Raw genomic sequence first — 15,792 nt, 5'->3', positions numbered from 1 at the left:
AATCTGACAAACCTTAGCAAAGACTAATCAAGAAAACAACAGAAAACACTCAATAATGAAATTCAGAATGAAAGAGGGCAAATCACTATTAACCTTACAGAAACAAAAAAGATTATAAAGATAAAACCTATGAACAAGTGTATACCAACAAAGTGAATAACCTAGAGAAATGAAAAAATTCCTACAAAGACACGAACTACCCTAAACTGTCTCAAGAAGAAAAAAATCTCAAGTCCTATAAAAAATAAAGACAGGGCACCTGGGTGGCTCAGTCGTTAAGCATCTGCCTTCAGCTCAGGTCATGATCCTGGAGTCCCAGGACCAAGCCCCGCATCGGGCTCCCTGCTCAGTGAGGAGTCTGCTTCCCCCCCACCCCCTCTCAAATAAATAAATAAAATCTTATTTTAAAAAATAAATAAATTACATTAGTAATCAAAAACCTTCCCACAAAGAAAAGCCCAAGTCCAAATGGTTCCACTAGTGAATTCCACCAAATGTTTAAAGACTGCTCAATCTTTCACAAACTAATCCAAGAAACAGAAGAGGACTAAACATGGCCCTGTTTTACCCTGATACCAAATCAGACAAACACATCAAAAAACAACAACAGACAAATGCCTTTTATATACATGCAAAAACCATCAACAAAATACTGGCAAACCCAAACCAGCAATATAAAAAAAGAGTATACACCATGACCAGTGGAATTCATCCACTGATTGGTTCCACATATGAAAATTAACCAATGTAATACACCATATTAAGTAAAGCAATAACAACAATAAAAAAAAACCACATGATCATCTCCAACAGACACAGAAAAAGCACTTGACAAAAAAATCCAACACCCTTTCATGATAAACACACTTACCAAACAAGGCATAAAAGGGAACTTCCTCAACCTCATAAAGCATGTCTAAGAAAAACCCACAGCTAATATCATACTGAGTGGTGAAAGACTTAAATGCTTTCACTCTTCAGGAACAAGACAATGATGTCTAGTGCCACTTCTACTTAACACTGTTCTGGAGATTCAAGCCAAGGTACTTGGCAAGAAAACAAAATAAAAGGCAACCAAGTTGGAAAGAAGTAAAACTATCTCTATTCACAGATGACATGATCTTAAATAAAATACCTTAGCAAATCCACCAAAACACACACACACACACACACACACCATGAACTAATAAAGTTGCAGAAAACAAGATCAACAAAAACTTACATTTCTGTATGCTAACAAAAAACAACCTAAAATGAAACTAAAAAAAATTCATTTGTAATACCATCAAAAAATAAAATACTTAGAAATAAATCTAATAAAAGGGCAAATATTACACACTGAAAACTACAAACCACATCAAAAAACTAAAGATCTAAGTAAATGAAAGCTATTCTGCATTCATAGATTAGAAGACAATTTTGTTCAGATGGCAATACTCCCCACACTGAATGTCCCAGTTGGCTTCTTGGCACAAACTAGCAAACTAACTCACTAATTCATGTGGAAATTCAAGAGACAAACAGCTAAACAATCTTGAAACCATACAAAGCTAAAGGAGTCACATTCCTAGTTTCAAAACTCATTTACAAAGTTATAGTCATCAAAACAGTGTGGTACAATTGTAAAGAGAGACATACAAATCAATGGTGGAAATACACCCTTACATTTTATGGTCAACTATTCTACAAGGTTGCCAAGACAACTTAGTAGGAAAGTTTTTTTCAATAAAAGATGCTAGGACTACTGGATATTCATATACAAAAGAAAGAAAATAGTTACCCACCTCACACCATGTACAAAAGTTAATTCAAAATGGATCAAAGACCTAAATATTTGTAAGATCTAGATCTATAAAACTCTTAGAAGAAAACAGTTGAAAATCTTCATGACCTTGAATTAGGAATGGTTTCTTAAATATGACACCCAAAATACATCAATTAAAAAAAGGTAAACTGGATTTTCACAAAATTAAAAACATTGTGCTTCACAGAATACTGTCAAGAAAATGAAGACAACCCATGGGAATGGCAGAAAATATTTGCAAATCATCTATCCAGTCTATTCTGGACTTATATCCAGAATATGTAAAGAATTCTTACAACTAAAAAGGCAAATAACCTGATTAAAAATTGGGTAAGGCATTCAAATAGACATTCTTCCAAAGAAGATTTATAGAAGTTGCCAATAAGCACATAAGAAGATGCTTAACATCATTAGTCATTAGAGAAACATAAAATAAAACCACAATGACAGCACCTCACAGCTACTAAGATAATTTAAAAAGACAATGTCAAGTGTAGACAAATGTGGAGAAACTGAAAACCTCATACATTGCTGGTGGGAATGTAATATACCACAGATACTTTGGCAAAGAGTCTGGTAGTTCTTCAGAAAGTTAACATACAGATACCCTTTGATCCAGCAATTCCACTCCTAGGTATATATCCAAGAGAACCAAAAGAATAAGTCCACACAAAATCTTGTACTTAAATGTGTACAACAGCACTATTCACAATAGCCAAAAAGGAGAAAGAACACAAATACCCACCAATGGGTGAATGGATAAACAAAATGTAGTATTATCTATATAATGAAATACTGTTCAACAAAAAAAAGGAACAAAGTACTAATACAGCATGGATGCATCTTGAAAACATCATGCTAAAGAAGCTAGTCACAAAACACCAAATACTGTATGATTCCATTTATATGAAATGCTCACAACAGGCAAATCTATAGAGATGGAAAACGGATTAATGGTTGCCAAAACCTGGGAAGTGGAGGGAATGGAGTAGTAATTACTAACAGGTACAGGGTTTCTTTCTCTGATGAAAATGTCCTAAAATTAGACAGTGGGATTGCTGCACGACTCTATGAATATACCAAAAACAACAGAACTGTACAATTTAAAGGGGGTGAATTTTATGGCACATGTGAATTACATCTCAATAAAGCTGTTATAGCAGGTATGTAGTATCTACAATTCACTACCTTTCACACATAGCTTGTGTATTTCCTTTCTTACGTGTATCTCCTTCATGTAAAAAGATAGGAAGAAACTAAACCAGAAACTAGTAACATTGGTTACCCATACAGACGGGTGGAAAAGTGATGGGGGGAAGGAGAATAGAGTAAAAGAGATGAGAGGTGGGATGGATACTTCTGGACATACTGTTTTATAGAGCTGACTATTAACACCATAGTAATGTTTCAAATATCCCAATAAAAAATAACCCAAATCAGGGCGCCTGGGTGGCTCAGATGGTTAAGCGTCTGCCTTCGGCGCAGGTCATGATCCCAGAGTCCTGGATCGAGCCCCACATCAGGCTCCTGGCTCAGCGGGGAGCCTGCTTCTCCCTCTCCCTCTGCCTCTCCCCCTGCTCATGCTCTCTCTCTCTGTATCTGTCTCAAATGAATAAATAAAATCTTAAAAAAAAAAAATCAGCCAAGATGTGAGAAGAGCTCAAAATGGACTTGAAACAGTAACAAATGAAACAAACTGTATTTCAAACGAGTAACTCCACTGAACATGGTAAGGAAGGAAAAACACAAGTATCTTTGGAAAACGGTATTTTTTTTAAAGATTTTATTTATTTATTTGGCAGAGAGATACAGAGAGAGAACAAGCAGGCAGAGAGGCAGGCAGAGGGAGAGGGAGAAGCAGGCTGCCCGCCGAGCAAGGAGCCCGATGCGGGACTCGATCCCAGGACCCTGGGATTATGACCTGAGCCAAAGGCAGCCGCTTAACCGACTGAGCCACCCAGGCGCCCCTGGAAAACAGTATTTTGACTGCAGAGTTTAAAGACAAAAAGAAGTATACACAAATACTAGTCTACTAAGTAAGTATATCTATAACAGCAATTCTGAAACTACAGTTATATATATATACCAGATACGTACAAATATGTAATAAATCGTGGATGAGGGCCAGGCTGTTCGATGCTGGAGAAAGGAGTCACAAATAAGGGGGGGGGAAAGGCTAGACTGAACCTTATGTTAGTGCAGGGTTTGTGGAATCTGAAGACAAAGTATCAGATTAGTTCAGAATTATAAAAGAATTGGTTTATCAGTATGAATTCATGGTTTTTAATATACATATACACACACATTTATATATACACATATGTAAAATATGGATGTGTAAATGTATATAAATATACAATTTCCTAGACCTATTTGCTCCAAACACCTAGAAGCAATGACACCCTAAGAGCAATGAACACTTCCAGTGCTCAAATCTTGGTTTCCAAATACTATTCTCAAATAAAAGTAACTTGGTACTCTTTGGAAAAATGACTGATTCCAGGACTTAGGGAGGAAAAATACAAGATGAACCAGAAAGTAAGGAAGTGCTCCCAAAAACTGATAAGGCATGTTGAGATGAATAGGAGCCAACTTGAAAGAGCTACCAATGGTAAAATCCAGGACAATTTGAGCAACAAAACTGATAAAGTTAATTTCATATGTCCAAACCAATATAAATAAATAACTGAATAAATGAACATGAGACACAATAGCTCTTTCTTACAAAAGAATTCCAATTAAAAAATGTAGCATAATGGAAAAAAATATTAAAGCCAGCAGCACAGTAATAACTGTGACAGGCAAAAATTGACAGCGGATAAAAAGTATAATGAGAAATAAGTTATCTGAATAGTTCAACAAAGGACTAGTGTCTAAAATATACAACTCAGTAAGAGTAGTATAAAAAATAGACCATGGACCAAAGATTGTAACAGACCTCCAGAGACCTATGGATGGCAAATAAGCACATAAGACCCTCAATGAATCAGTAGGAAAATGCAAATTAAAATCACAATGAAGTATTTCCAATTCTACTAGAATGACTAAAATTAATGAGAGTGACCATCCCAAGTGTTGCGGAGTATGTAAAGAAACTTTTTTTTTTTTTTTAAGATTTTATCTATTTACTTGACAGAGAGAGAGACAGCCAGAGAGGGAACACAAGCACGGGTAGTGGGAGAGGGAGAAGCAGACTTCCCACTAAGCAGGGAGCCCGATGTGGGGCTCGATCCCACGACCCTGGGACCATGACCCGAGCCAAAAGCAGATGTTTAACAACTGAGCCACCCAGGCACCCCTGTAAGGCAACTATTCTTATACACTGTTGATGGGAACGTAAAATGTTACAACTATGTTGGGAAACAGTTTGGCAATTTCTTTAAAAGTTAAGCACAGATCTACCAATGACTTAGCTTAAGTATTTATCCAAAAGAAATGTAATCATATGGCACCACCATTACAGCTTTTTAAAGTTTACAAAGAAAAAAGCCAAAAAGAAAATATATCCAAATTTTAACATAGGTTGTATTTTGCTAACTGGACTCGGAAGTAATTTGGTTTTATACTACTATTTTCCAAGTTATTATTAAAGAACTTGAAGCATTTCCATTAAAACAAAAAACAAAAGGATCACATAGAAAGAAAATGAAATAATGTTAACCACAGTCAGTATGGATTTTTATTTTTAATAGGTAAGTCAAATGTTTTTTATTTGCCATTTCTGACAAGTTCATTAGACTGCAAAAGAAGAAATTACAGGAGATAATTCTTGCAAGATTTCAATCACGATGTGAACTTCAGCAAGGCAGAGAAACAAAGGCTGGAATACTAATAAAATAAGGTGGATTAATAGCTGACCAGAAGTATGTCAACTTCCATAATTATACACCACAAGGATCCATCCTTAATTAAGCCCAGATAACATTAGTCTACCCCTTGATGAAAACATAATGCTAACACTTGTCAAACCTGCATGTGATAAAAGCTGAAAAAGATAACAAATACTTTATATGACACTCAAAATCCAAATGAAATTTAATATGGAAATATACGGATACAAACCATGTCCTTTTTCACCACCCTGAACTGGAATCTGAAGACAAAGTCTCAGATTAGTTCAGAACTATAAAATGGAATTGCAAAAATAAGAAGCCAGTGGTGGAACACATTTCACCTATCAATCAACAAGCTCCTCTTAAAAAAAAAAAAAAAAGTGTTGAAGAAGCAAAATAAAACAGTAGAGCAGGAGGAAAAGGTAGAAAAATCTTAGTTGACATTATGCTCCATAGGTCAATAAGAAACTAAAAGTCACCCTAAAAGGTAGTTTAACTCATTAACAGGTTTACACAGCATGTACAAAAGATTTATTCTGATCTGTAATTTTAAGATCAAAAGATATTCAGTTCTTATCAAAAGATAAGTTTCACAAGCAGGGATATGTACCAAATGAAGACAGTTCAGAGGGGAGTAACAACAATGGCTGGAGATATAAAATCCTGTCATAAAGAAAATGTAAAGACTAAAAGTCTCTACAAAAGACTCAGAGAAAGCTGTACTCAGACTATTAAATAATAATATTAAAAAAAGTTAGACTTTTTAGTCTCAAGGAGTAAAAGAGAACTTCTGAATACAAATATAAAAGACAGACTTGCGATATATACAAAAATAGGAAGAAAAAATTAATGGTGACAGCTATTCAAAGATAAAATGTGCTTCCTGAGAAGGTAGTGAGTTTCTAACACAGGCTAAACCAGCTCCATCCATTAGAAATACAACACAAACCACACATTCAATTTTAAATTTTCCAGTAGCCACATTTAAAAAAACAAAAAAGTAAAATTAATTGTAATAATATATTTTAGCTCAGTACACTCAAAACATTATTTCAAAATATAATCAATATAAAAATAAGACGTTATATTCTTTTTTTCAAAGTAAGTATTTTCAAAATCCTTTGTGTATTTTACCTTTATACCAAATCTCAATTCAGACTAGACAAATTCAAGTGCTCAGCAGCCATATATGTTCATGGTTACAGTATTGGACAGGGCAGGGTTAGACAGCCACTTGACAGGTATGCTGCAGAGGAAATTGGAGCACTTTCTGCATAATTAGATTAAATAACTTGATACATCTTCCAATCCTGAGATCTTATAAAAATATCAAAAAATAACAAAAGTCAAAATTTTCAAAAGATTAACTTTATTCCATTTTAATCAGTCACTATTGTGCTTTTGTACACTCATGACAGACACACATATACACACACACAAACTCTGTATTTTACTAGAATTCATTCTGAACACAACATAGCAATTTCATCAAAGAATTCAAATTATTTCAGTATGTACCTCCCAAACTAGCTTCTTAAAAGACATCAAAGCCATTTCCTGTCAGAATACCGAATCCCATGACTCATAAAATGTTTAACTGATATTCATCCTAGTATTGCTTACCTAATAAAAAGAAATCAATAAAAATACTATCCATTTTTTTTAAAACTTTCTATAGCTCATCTACATTACAAACCATATAGGAAAATAGAAATTCGATTCCTCTTATGGACTGAATTGTGTTAATATGCTGAAGCTCTAACTACAATGTGACTACTATATTTGAAGACAGGGCATTTAAAGAGGTAATCGAAGTTAAAGGAGGTCCTTACAGTAGAGCCCCAATCACATTCAACTGGTGCCCTTATAAAAAGAGAAAGAAATACCTAAGGCATCTCTCTCTTCATGAACAAAGGAAAGGCCATGTGAGGACACACTGAGAAAGCAGCTGTCTGCAGGCCAGGAAGAACCTTCACAAGAAACCAAACCTGCTCACACCGTGACCTTGGACTTCCAGCCTCCAGAACTATGAGAAAATAAAAGTCTGTTTAAGCCACCCAATCTGTGATATTCACCCAATCTGTGGTATGATAGCCCTAGCAGAGTAATATAGTTCCTAAGAAAGTGCTTTTAAAAAAAATTGTATTGCAGGGGTGCCTAGGTGGCTCAGTTGGTTGACCATCAGACTCCTGATTTCAGCTCAGGTCATGATCTCAGGGCTGTGGGATCAAGCCTTGAGTCTGCTGGCTCCATGCTCAGTGGGAAGTCTGCTTAGATTCTCTCTCTCCCTCTCCCTCTGCCCTTCCCCCACCACGGTCTCTCTCTCTCTCTCTCTCTCTCAAATAAATAAATCTTTTTAAAAACTGTATTACAAACCAAATTGTATTACTGTTGAATTATTCATAAATTATAAATATATCTGTTAAATTTACTCTACAACCAAAGATTTTAAAAGCCTGCGTTAGTGAGCTACCGAAGTAACCAAAATAATTTGATATCTCAAAACTGTAAATTCTATTTTAAGCCATAACCAAGGCCTTCAACTTATACTTCATTATAAAAAAAAATTCTATTCAAGGCCAGTACTATTTACACAATAAAGCTAGAGAGTGGTAGGGAGCTCAAAAAAGCATGCCACACATCACAATACTGCAAACACTACCCCAACAATATTTATAATATTAAACATGAACAATAACTGATAATACATAAAAAATTGACTGTGCTATTACCTACTAAAAACATATCTTCTAGGAGTTCAATGAAAGGGAAGGATCATCAAAGACAGATAATTGGGAAAAATCTCCCTGAATGAGTAGTTTTGAGCTGGACCTTCCTTAATGGATGGATGGGACTTCAAGGTAGGTAAGAACAGCATAAGCAGAGGCAAAAATATAAAGAATATTACTCAACCCGGGTAGAAGAAAAAGTCCAACGAAGTGCCTAAGTTTTTAATGGTAGAACACATAGAATAATAAGGCAGTATAAATATAGCTAGAAATCTGATTTCCAATATCTGTTGTAACTTAGAACTACACCCTGGAGGGTAAATTACATAATCTTTCTGAGCCTTAGACGAGGATAACATCTTTATGAGGTTACTGCAAGGTATACATGAAATATTTGGTACTTCACATATAATGAGTATAATAAACGATGGTCATTGTAGCAGTTGTGCAATAGATGACAGCTATTATTAAGGCCTCTGGACTTTTATCTTGCAGATAAATGATTCCCAAACTTGGCTGTAATCTGAAGCATCTGGGGAGCTTGATAAAAACAGATACCTGGGCCTCAGCCTAGAAGAAGGGGATAAGAATTGTGCTGATAATTTGTTATATGGACTCCACTAATGACGAACTATACTTAGAACACCCATCCTTCAATTAAAAAACAATGGAATCTCCCAGCCCTACCCAAAAACTCTGAACAAAGATTCCAATTAAAGATGTTTCCATCAAGCATAAAATTCCTCTCTTAACTCCCTTAGTCCTGGCCAGCACTAATGTTGATGGTGCATTTACCTCATATAACATGTTGTATTTGTGTGTTTATGGCATTATTTCTGCATTTCCTCCATGTTGACCAAATATTTAACTTTCAGTAAGTTAGGGGCTGCAACTTTTCAACAAGTCGAAAGTTATTCCAAAAAAAAAAAAAAAAAATTACATCTGTATAATCATCATTATAACAGCACAGCACCATGGTCAAACACAAACTTAAGTATTTTTGATGGGTCCGCTTGCCAGTTAAGTCATTCCAGTTATCTTTCTGGCTCACAGCTGAATTTAGCATCTCATAAAGTAACTCCTAGTTGTACTGTATTAGACCAACTTTAATATTCTAAGACAAATTCCAAGACAGGACATACTATAGCTCTATCTAGGATCATTAATTTCATCCCTTCATGCCAAGTTCTCATGTCTCCAAACTTACACTAGAGAAATGTTTACTCAATTCACCCTTCTCAGCAACAAGAAAACTAAGACTACAAGCCGTCCTTTGAGAACTAAGGTCTTCACAAATTATAGTGACTATATAAAGAACTTTTGCAGTTCTTTTCTATTTGCACATTATTTTATACATCCACGGAACAGGAATCATTTCCACTTAAATTTCTTTCCTTTTCACTCAGCATATTAATTCTACAGATTATAGCTGGGAACCAGAAATGGAAATCTAACTTAATGCTTAACAGATAGCAGACCTTCAATAAAGAAATGAACGAAGAAATAAAAACTGAGCAACTAACACAGAGATTTGTAACAGTAAGCTAGATAGCTACAGACTTCAAGGACAGAAGAAGGTAGGTACATCCATGAAAGCAGAAATATATGAAAAGCTATACATTGTTAAAAAACAAAAACTACTCCCATATTGCATTATTTAATAGCCCCATAACTCAGAGCATAAAATCAAATGTTCCTCATGGTGACTTTAACAAGTTCAGTATATTCCACTGAAAATAGGGAAGCTAATCAGTTTATACATAACAAATCTCTCTCTCCAAAACATAAGAAATGTAAATTGAAACAAGTTTAAGGAACTAAACTAACAAATACCCCAGGAAAATAATGGGAAGGCAGAAGAGGTTTAAGAATACTCTTTCAAACACTACTTACAATTCTAAAATATTGAAACTACAAAATCTCAAAATAATAAAATGGCTACGCAAATCAGGATATCAACATTGTAACACTATATACATATTAAAATAACCTGCATATAGATTAATATACCAAAAACTATATTAGGTATTAAGTGAATAATATCCTGGTTTTGTGTAAAAACTTAAGAGTTTACAGAGTACTTTTAGTTATATTACCTCATAATATATAATTCACACCACTTTATGAACTCTGGTTGTTCATCAAAATTATCTAAAATACTTAAAATGCAAATTTCTGAGCCCCACCTCACACCTAGTGAACTAATAAGCTTCCAAGGGTATTAAGCATTGGAAGTGTTTTCAATGTCAAACCAGAGTGAAGAACCACTAACCACTAATACACCAGTAATTACAACCATGGAAAAAATATTTAATTAAGAAAGAACACAAATTAACCTTCAGCATTGAAATAATTTTATGGCTTTTTTCCTCCTGGTAAATTTGTTTGAATTCATCATAAAACTAAGCATATCTATTAAAACTTTTTTTTTAAAGATTTTATTTATTTATTTGAGAGAGAGAATGAGAGATAGAGAGCACGAGAGGGGAGAGGGTCAGAGGGAGAAGCAGACTCTCCGCTGAGCAGGGAGCCGGATGTGGGACTCGATCCCGGGACTCCAGGATCATGACCTGAGCCGAAGGCAGTCGCTTAGCCAACTGAGCCACCCAGGCGCCCTATTAAAACTTTTTAAAATTAAAAATGGTTCATTCATTACTGAAAAAAATTTCCTTGTATAGATCACCTGACATGCCAGAATGCTACATGTAACAAATTTTTACAACACTACACATATTACCCTGGTTACTTTAATAACAGCATTAACAGAACGCACTAAGATAAAATTACTATGAGGATTCTGCCTCCTCTTACACAAATAATGATCTCACGCCAAGTATTTACAGTATTTTCTATAATTAACAATACACACCAAAATCTTCCTCAAAAAGAAAAGAACTCTAATTACAATCTGTATGAACATTTGAACATTAAGGATACAAAATGTTATTCATGTAAAGAAACACTAGTGTGACCCTTAGTGTGAAAGAGCTACTGCTATGAAATATATCAGTAGAAATTTTAAATAAGTAAACATCCTAGTATTACTTAAGAAATTGGTGACCCCAGTCTGTCTGACTTTGAAGGACACTGAAGTTTCACACAAATCATTTTATTCCAATTTCCTTCAACTCTTCTCACCAAACCACAAATACAAAGTCTTAAAAAAATAGTATCAACAGGAGCACCTGGGTAGCTCAGTTGGTTAAGCGTCCAACTCTTGATTTCGGCTCAGGTCATGATCTCAGGGTTTTAAGAGCCAGCCCTGCAATAGTACTCCACCGGCCGTGGAGCCTGCTTAAGACACTCTCTCTCTCCCTTTCCCTCTGCCCCTCTCCCCAACTCTTAAAAAAAAAAAAAAAAGGTACCAACAAATTTACCGACCCAACTATAGTATAGCTTTTGATCAATATGGTGGATTCAGTTAGTAAATGTAAAAATTCAAAGCAGAAGTGAATAAATTCACAATAATCTTAAATTTTTATTTTCCATCCTAAATGTCTCTCCTAGTATTAAGACTACCAGACATGCATACTTAGATGTTCTCCAGGCCTCTCAATATCATGCTTTAAATTACCTATTTCAATATATGAAACCTACTAATCACCCATTTACTCAAGTTCAGATATTCTGGGTTCATTACTCCCCACCTACATCCCCTCACAACCATCCCCTTCACTTCATGTTCCTTGCCACTACCCTAGTTCTGTCCTTCATCTTTTTTATATATTTTTTAAAGATTTTATTTATCCATTTGAGAGTGAGCATAAGCGGGGAGGGGGAGTAGAGGGAGAAGCAGATTCCCCACTGAGCAAGGAGCCCAACATGCCAACATGGGGCTTGATCCCAGGACTCTGGGATCATGACCCAAGCCAATGGCAGATGCTTAACCGACTGAGTCACCCAGGCACCCTTGTCCTTCATCTTTTAGTCCCAGGACTGCTATGTTAACCGCCCTCAATTCGCTGGCCCCACCCTGGTGTTCTAGCTATCCCTACTGGAATTATCATCATGATGTTCATGGTTGCTATTCTTCCCCTTTTAAAATCCTTCAATAAAGATTTTTTTAAAAATCCTCAGCACAAGACACCAAATCTCTACTTACCTGTCTAGCCTCATAAATTACCATGACTTCTCAGCCTAGAATAAGTATCCTTCCTCCTCCTCTGCCTGATCACTCTTATCTACCCTTAAAGATTTACCTTTTCCAGTTCAGAAAAGGTATCCTGCTCTGTATTTCCATTGTATACTCTATATACCTTAAAATCATATCACAAATGATTTACTAAGTAAATGCCAGGTAGGGAAAAGTGAACAAAACACAGTCCTTGACTTTAAGAACTTAAAAATGAAGGCAGAAAAGTAAATGGTCACTTGCCATATAGTCTGATAACTTTTTTTTTTTAAAGATTTATTCATTTCTTTTAGAGAAAGAGAGAGAAGAAAAGCACAAGCGGGAGGGGCAGGGAGAAGGAGAGAATCTCAAGCAGACTTGGAGATCAGCACAGAGCCCAATGTGGGGCCCGATCCCATGACCCTAAGGCCACAACCCGAGTGGAAACTAAGAGCCGGATGCTCAACTAACTAGGCCACCCAGGCTCCCCATGATAATTTTTTTTTTAAAGCTAACATCTGCTCTTGGGGCGCCTGGGTGGCTCAGCTGTTAGGCATCTGCCTTCAGCTCAGGTCATGATCCAGGGTCCTGGGATTGGGCCCCGCATGAGGCTCCCTCCACTGCAGGAGGCCTGCTTCTCCCTCTCCCACTCCTCCTGCTTGTGTTCCCTCTCTTGCTGTGTCTCTCTCTGTCAAATAAATAAATAAAATCTAAAAAAAAAAAAGCTAACATCTGCTCGATATATGAGGCTAAGAACCTGCCACATTATCATCTCATTTAATTATCCAGTAACTTTATGATTCCCACTTTACAGAGAAGGAAACAAAATTCTGTTATTTGCCCAAGATTCAGTTAAGATTTAGACATGTGAATCCAGGTCTAACTCCAGAACCTAAGCTCTTAATCACCTTCTATTTCGACTGTCACGGCATTTAACTCAGTATCCCCAGTGCCCACCACACAGCACAAGGCACAAGACATGTTTGTTAAATGAATGAACTTGAGTGCTGAAGTGCTAAGCTGGTAATGACTTAACATCAATACTACAACTTTAGTTAATAATGTCTTGTTCAAAGGGTTCAAGAGTTCTGATATACTAACACATGTGAAATAATCAATGTCCCAAGTTACTCACCATGTTATGGTTTACAATAGCAAAATACTAAAAATGAATGTCTTATCAGAAAGGGACATGTTACATCATAGCCTACCTATAATGGAATTATACAGCTGTATAAAAGAAAAAGAATGCTCTTCATGTTCTGATATGGAATATCCTAAGAGACTAAGTGGAAAAAATCAAAGGTGAGGAAGAAAGTGTGTCTGATGCTACCATGTGTGGGGCAAGGAAGAATGTATGTTTTTTTGCTAGTATATGTAAAAATCACCTCCAGAAGAAATTGTTAAAAAAGGTTGCCTGAGGAGGAAACTGGGTTACTTGAGAATAGGAGTAGAAAGATTTCACTACATATCTCTTTTTAACCTTCTGAATTCCGAACAAAGTGAATGTATTACTTACTTGACAAATATATACTCCCCCATAGAATAAAAAGCATTTTCAGAAATGAAAACACAAACACTATGTTAACATCCATAAAGCCATGGGCCATAGCTTTCTTGATTGCTACTATTTTGCAGTGTCTGACACTTTGCTGGCAGTCAAGTATTTGTTACATTTACAAAAAACTCAAATTGCCACTGCAGGAATATTTCAAACATATTTTACAAAGTAACACTGAAAAAAATGGTTTTAATCATTCTGAAAAACAATCAGGGCCTCATCCCAAGCCTACTGTTTATGAAACTCTGGAAGACTACTACAATCTGTATGCTTTTAAAAGTACCAAGATGACAATTTTACTATTGTTTCATGTTTTCTTCATATTTCAAATCTGTCACAATAAAGAAGTTGGGGGAAAGACTTTTTTGGGGGGGTACCAAATTATTTGAAGAATGGTACAAATGAAAGAAGTTAAGTAGATGTTTTGGTACAACTTATAGAAAAGGTAAAGGTAACCCCCATGCACTGCCTTGGTGACCAGGGAAGTCACCCTTGTGGCTATGGGAAGACAGCCTAAGGCTTAGCTTTCACTATCACTGTTTCCCAAGGTGTGCTTGTCAAAGAGATACTCTGCCATGCCAGATTCGGGAGCCCCCATCTTGCGCAGGTTGGTTACGTAGTCACCCAATTCTTTGATGGATTTCACCTGCTCATTCAGGTAATGAGTCTCAATGAAGTCACACAAATGGGGGTCACTTTTATCAGTGGCCAGTTTGTGCAGTTCCAGTAGTGACTGATTCACGCTCTTTTCCAAATGTAATGCACACTCCATTGCATTCAGCCCGTTCTCCCAATCATCACGGTCTGGTTTCTTGATATCCTGAAGGATGATTCGGCCACCTCGTTGGTTCTGCAGCTTCATCAGTTTCTCAGCATGTTCCCTCTCCTCGTGAGATTGGTGAAGAAAATATTTGGCAAAGTTCTTCAAAGCCACATCATCGCGGTCAAAGTAGTGAAACATGGACAGGCAGACGTAGGAGGCGTAGAGCTCCAGGTTGATCTGGCGATTCATGGCGGCCTCCGAGTCCTGGTGGTAGTTCTGGCGCACCCGCGAGGGGGACGCGGTCGTCATGGAGGCGGCTTGAAAAAAGGCGGCGGGGAGGGCCTTGGAGCGGTCTGAGGGCGCGACGAAGAGATGAAGGAGGGCTGGCTCTGAATGGCCGGCCCGGGTGGGGGATGAGCGCCAGGTTCCGTCCAAGCACTGTTGAAGCAGGAAACCGGGGCGACTCTCGGCGGAGATTCAGGGGGAAAGACTTTAAAAAGCTACCCAGAAAAATCACTTTAAATGAGTCGACTGCATGTGAATTGTATCTCAATGAAGCTGCTTCTTTTCTAAAAAAATTTTTAAAAATTCATCTATGGACATTAGAAATCAGACCAGTGGTTACCTGGAGCAGTAGAGGGATAACTGCACAGGGGCACAAGAAACTCTAGGGTGATGGAAATGTTATTTATCTTTAAAAAAAAATTATTATTTGAGAGAGAAAGAGAGAGCACGTGGGGTGGGGGGGTGGAGGTGGGGGCAGAGGCAGAGAATCTCAAGCAGACTCCCTGCTGAGCACAGAGCCCTAGGCAGGGCTTGATCTCACAACCCCACGATCATGACTGGAGCTGAAACCAACAGTCGGACACTTAAAAGACTAAGGCACCCAGGTTCCCCAAAAATGTTCTTTATCTTGATTGGAATAAAAGCTACAAGGTATATATATTTGTCAAAATTCACTGAACTGAACACTTAAACTCTGTGCATTTTA

The 15,792-nt window shown here is 36.7% G+C and overlaps 1 pseudogene; it reads right to left on the bottom strand.

Annotated features, from left to right (window-relative positions):
• Nucleotides 1-14,475: 14,475 nt before the first annotated feature.
• Nucleotides 14,476-15,125, bottom strand: LOC114201302 (ferritin heavy chain pseudogene; annotated as a pseudogene).
• Between the last annotated feature and the right edge of the window lie 667 nt (nucleotides 15,126-15,792).

This window comes from Eumetopias jubatus, unplaced genomic scaffold, assembly GCF_037043125.1.
Source record: "Eumetopias jubatus isolate StellerSeaLion01/CBP00866 unplaced genomic scaffold, mEumJub1_p1.0 scaffold_14, whole genome shotgun sequence".
Classification (NCBI taxonomy): Eukaryota; Metazoa; Chordata; class Mammalia; order Carnivora; family Otariidae; genus Eumetopias; species Eumetopias jubatus.
This window is presented reverse-complemented; position numbering and strand designations above follow the sequence as displayed.